At 38.4% G+C, this 5408-nt stretch overlaps 1 pseudogene; it reads right to left on the reverse strand.

The window, feature by feature from the left end:
• LOC107298026 overlaps positions 1 to 1909 on the reverse strand; it is a 17884-nt pseudogene extending 15975 nt beyond the window's left edge.
• Positions 1910 to 5408: the final 3499 nt, after the last annotated feature.

Consider the following 5408-nt stretch of genomic DNA (forward strand, 5'->3'; position numbering starts at 1 on the left):
TTATTATTATTATTATTATTATTATTATTATTATTATTATTATTATTATTATTATTATTATTATTATTATTATTATTATTATTATTATTATTATGCCATTAGAGCAGAGGTGTCCAACCCAATAACATCACGGGCCGTATCGTGACATATCAGGATTTCTTTTGCGGGGCTGGGTAGGTGTGGCCTGCGCGGGCCGGATGTGGCCTGCAGGCCATGTGTCTGACATGCCTGCATTAGAGTCTATGATAAAACTGACTAGTGCTAGAAGGAACATCACACTAGTAGGAAACATAGCTTCATTAAGTGAAGTATCAACACAGGCCATTTTTAGAAAGGCAGGAACCTCACAAAATAAATTCTTCTTATTGGACTGTATGACAGAGTTGCTGAAGCCATTCACCCAGAAGACAACAGTCATTCTGCAAGGGATGACACACTGCAGCATAGCAGTTATAGGCCATGACAGGCAACAAAATATACTCCGTGGAGCCAAAGCAAGACAGATGTACAACTCAGCCACATAGGCACCATAATTGATGGTCTTTTTTTCTCTCCAGAACCTCATCAGCATTTGGTGGTAGTGAAGCAGAGGTCAAAGAAGGAAAGATTTCTGAGGAAGAAATACGTGGGGGTATGGAGCCCTGGATCCAGTCTTAATACTGCAATCTACTCTTGATACCATAATGATAGTTGTGTTGCCCAATTGCTTTATTGTTGTCACAGGCTCAAGACAGAATAATTAGTGGCTTACTGGACATTACCCTCCAGAGGTCAGCAAAGCCCTAGCCTAGAAGGTTTTTGAAACCATTTGCAAAATCTCATCCTTGGAGGATAGATTGCATCAAAGAAGTGACGGGGTAAAGATGTGGGGATGGGAGAAACAAATCTGCAAAGGTTTGGCTCAGTACAGAGTGGAATAAATCTCAAATGAATGAGATAATTGTATTTTCTATTTGCAGGAATTTCCTGATGGAAGATGTCCATGTGCAGTCCTTGCAGCACAAGATGCTAGGTGAAGGGTTGCGAGCAATACATAGACATACCATGCACCCAAACACTTTTATTGATTATATTTTTGTCAAATNGCCACCATCTTTCTACCATTGTAGTTCTTTTCTGCTCTTATTTTCTTCCTACTTTCCTGTGTGTTACATGTTTGGCATCATCTTTTTTCTTTATTCTTTCATTAATTGTAATTCCTAGCACATTTTTATTACAACCATAAGGCCAGAAAATTGATCTCATAAAGCCTGGGTCCATGTTCTAAATAAGCTAAATTTGCATCAATCCATGTCTTTTGTTTCTCTCTTGACCAATTGGGTTGATACGTTCTCTCCTTTTGTGCTTCTTCCCACTCTGCTGTTATGTAATTGCAAGAATATCTGGGGAACCCGATGTCAATATCTTCATTTGTAATTTTTCTACGTTTTTCTACTTTTTCCATCTTTTTGCTTATTGCAAAAACATCTGCACAGCTGCAGAATGGTTTATCAACATAGCCTTTGGAATTGGCCATCAGGAACCTCACAAACAATCTTCCATTTTTATTTTAATCCCTTCTTCCTTCCATGTCTTTATCCCACAACTGTCTGGGCCCCTCTTTGTTCAGCTATTGTCCTCTTGTCCTCTTCAGCCTGGCTCTTCTTTGCCAGTTTCTTTCCCTGAAACTAGATTTATGTAGTTTTAACCCATTGGTTTTGATCTTCCCCTCACTGAGTCTTCATCAACTTGTATGTGAAAAATATTTGGCTTCAACTGTTGTGTAGCTTTTGCCTTCAGCCGAATCTCTTCTGCTCTTCTGTTGTTTCTGGAGCTCTTTAGAATCAGTCCAAAATGTATACTGTGAATCGTTTACTCTCATCAAGGCCTCTCCTTCGCGGACAATATTCCATGAGGCCAAGTAAACCATCCTCCTCAATAATAATAATAATAATAATAAAGTTGGAAGGTACCATCTAATCCAACCTCCTGCTTAGGCAGGAAACCCTATACCATTTCAGACAAATGGCTGTCCATATGGCTGTGTTGGAGCATTCACCACTTCTGGAGGCAGGTTGTTCCACTGGTTAATTGTTCTAACTGTCAGGAAGTTTCTCCTTAGTTCTAGGTTGCTTCTCTCCTTGATTAGTTTCAAGACTTTCATCCTGGACATGGGTTTTTATAAGAGGTTAATGTTTGGAATGTTTTATTGCAAAGGACATTGTCTTACCGGCAATGTAGAAGTATTGCAAGATTCAACTCCCACTGACACGAAACCTTGGAAAGCTTCTCGTTTTCTCAGAACAAGGAAGAGCAAGGAGACTAAGAGAAAGGAACATCTAAGAACAGTTTTGCTGGAACAATTGAAAGCCCATCTCACTCCAACTTTTGATTTCTTGCAGTGTCCTGCCAGATGCCTCTGGGGTACTCACAAGCAGAAGCTGAGAATGTACCCCTCTCTCATAATTATTTTCCTGCAACTGGTATTTGGAAGGATGCTGCACCCAAATCAGAGGTAATCATGAGTTTCAGGATAAATAGCTATTGAGAGATATGTCATCCCTGCATTTATCCAATCTCCTTTTTAAGCTATACAAATTAGTTAGCCTATACTTTGTGGGACTAAACTCCAGATTGAGACTGTTCTGCATGATCTGGGGGAGGGATCCTAAGTGTTTTGAGAGTGGGAGGAAAAACTCCTATCTATTTCCTCTACGTAATGTATGATTTTATTTAATATGCCCTCAAACTGTCTTTTTTTACAAACTAAAGTATCTCAGTTTTCTAGCCTCACAAGGAAGGTATTTTTTCTGCACCCCCGATTATTTTCATTACCCTCCTCTGCATGTTTTTCCAGATCTATAGTATCCTTTTAAAAAAATTGAACAACCAGATGTAAATGAACCAAGGATTTGCTTCAGGGCTTACAATGTTAATATATTTATTTCCAATACAGTTGACAGCAATTCCTAGCACAGAATTGTCTTTTTTCACAAATGCCATACTGTTGATTTCAGTGTGTTATCCATTATGACCCACGTTTTGCTTCCTACTTAGTTGCAGGCAGTTTATACCCTAACAAAATGTATGTAAAATTGGGAGAAGTAGACGCCTAATGTGATAACTTCACACTAACTTAAATTGAACTCTGTTCATCCAATTTAAAGAGATCCTTCTTGATCTCTTCATAACCATTTTAGGATTTTACCATTCTGAACTGTTTAATAACAATTGTTATTAAACAATAATAATTGTTCTTCTGTTCTGTTTTTTCCTGAAAACCAGACACTGCTTACTCATCAAAATAATTTATGAACAAATTAAAAATATCAGTCACCACGCAGATCCATGAGGGACTTAATAATAATAATAATAATAATAATAATAATAATAATAATAATAATAATAATAATAATAATAATAATAATAATAATGATAAAGTTGGAAGGGACCTTGGAGGTCATCTAGTCCAACCCCCTGCTCAGGCAGGAAACCCTATACCATTTCAGACAAACGGCTGTCCAGCCTCTTCTTAAAAACTTCCAGTGTTGGAGCATTCACCGCTTCTGGAGGCAGGTTGTTCCACTGGTTAATTGTTCTAACTGTCAGGAAGTTTCTTCTTAGTTCTAGGTTGCTTCTCTCCTTGATTAGTTTCCACCTGTTGCTTCTTGTCCTGCCTTCAGGCGCCTTGGAAAATAACTTGACTCCCTCTTCTTTATGGCAGCCCCTTTTCTTCATAAAGAAAAGTACCCTTTATTCCTACAAATAGAAATGTTTGCTTTGCTTTGTTAATTTGCAGTGCATTAAACACCAAATCCTCTTAAACCACAGCCACTAAGTTTTTAAGAACCCCTAATGAGAAATTTTGTCAGAGTCTAATGTAAAATCTATTATATCCTTAAGAGCATTTTTAAGACCGTACAGATTATGATGTCAACATCTGATTTGCATTATCTCAAGCTCTGCCTTCCCAGATGTGTTTCTATATTACTTTCAGGGTAGTTGACAGTTTCTCTCAAATTTCTCTTGCTATTTTTGAGCTTTCTGTCCTGGTTGTGGCAGTGAAGGGGGTTGTTGCTTTCTGTTACACATTTTTCCATCTTTCTGAAGCTTCCCTGGCTGCTGACTATTCTCAATCTGGAAAAGATGGAGTGGATGGAACTTCACCTTGATAACTTTCTATGGATTTGTTCTGATGTTCAGAGAGGACTGGGGAGATAATTGTACAATAAAGGGAAATTTATTCATCTACGCTCTTTGGCTACCTCCATTAAAGAAGTGAAAGAACAACATTTTCTTCTCATTGTGAGAAATTTTGGAAGTGAATTCCCAGCCATCAGAAGACTTTTCTCCACGGCAGCCTTCAGCTGCTTGTCCCCTGTGAGTAAACTAGCTGGAGATTGAACCGTTTTTTAACAAATGCTTTTCTGAATTTCAGCTCTTCCTTGGTTTCATCCATAATGATGCATAACCTTCAATTCCTGGTTTCCCCAGAAATCAGGACCAACTTCTTTCTCTATGGGGAGGGGGGGGATGTCTTTTGAGGACTCCCCTCTTTTGATCACTGGGGCTAGAAATGGAAACAGAACTCTTGTCAATTTCATTCAGTTAAAGGGGAAAAAGCAACAGTCAGCATTTCAACATTCTACTACATTACTGATCCCACCGCACCAATTCTTTCATCAGAGGCCCACCCAGCAATGTTATATAAAATGGAGGCCAATGGGCAAAGAGCAAGATCCAACTGAGGATGCCCGTCTAATTGTAACAGAGATATTTGTGGAGTCCTTGGTGCTCTCTGAGCTTGGTTGTTTTCTTGCAGAAAGTTCATTACCCAACTAAGTAATGAAAGATGTTTCTAGTTGAGTAATGAAACATCTGCAAGAAAACAACTGAGCTCAGAGAACAGAAAGGACTCCACAGTTCAACCTCAGCTACAAATATTCTCTTTATTGGTAGAGATATTTGGGTAAGACAATAAGCACAACAAGTGATTGAACTGCCCCGGTTGAAACAGCAGAATTAAATACTACTATTAATGTGGAACAATTTTTTTTTTAGCAAAAGTCATCTTAACAGCTTTAGTGTGGAATGAGGACTTGTACTTCTGCCCTCCTGAAACTATAAGGGTCTGGGGTAATGATGGGGCAAGCAAGATCAGCTCTGAATAAGAACTAAAAAAAATGGGAGGGGGCGGGGTTGCTAGAACTACTGAAAGTCCAGGAATATTTTTGATGGAAGGCAACATCAAAAATATTCCTGGATTAATCAGAGCCAAAGTCGGAACTCAATCCAAATGTGCAAATCATTGGGTGATCCTCAATAAACCTTAATATTTCATTTAAATTACTTTCATTCAAGTCAGCATCCATAATCTATTTCCATTTCTTCTGCTGCTCTTTTTATTTCCCTGAATTCTTTTTTAGAGG

Source organism: Protobothrops mucrosquamatus, unplaced genomic scaffold (genome assembly GCF_001527695.2).
Source record: "Protobothrops mucrosquamatus isolate PMUCROS unplaced genomic scaffold, P.Mucros_1.0 scaffold3665, whole genome shotgun sequence".
Classification (NCBI taxonomy): Eukaryota; Metazoa; Chordata; class Lepidosauria; order Squamata; family Viperidae; genus Protobothrops; species Protobothrops mucrosquamatus.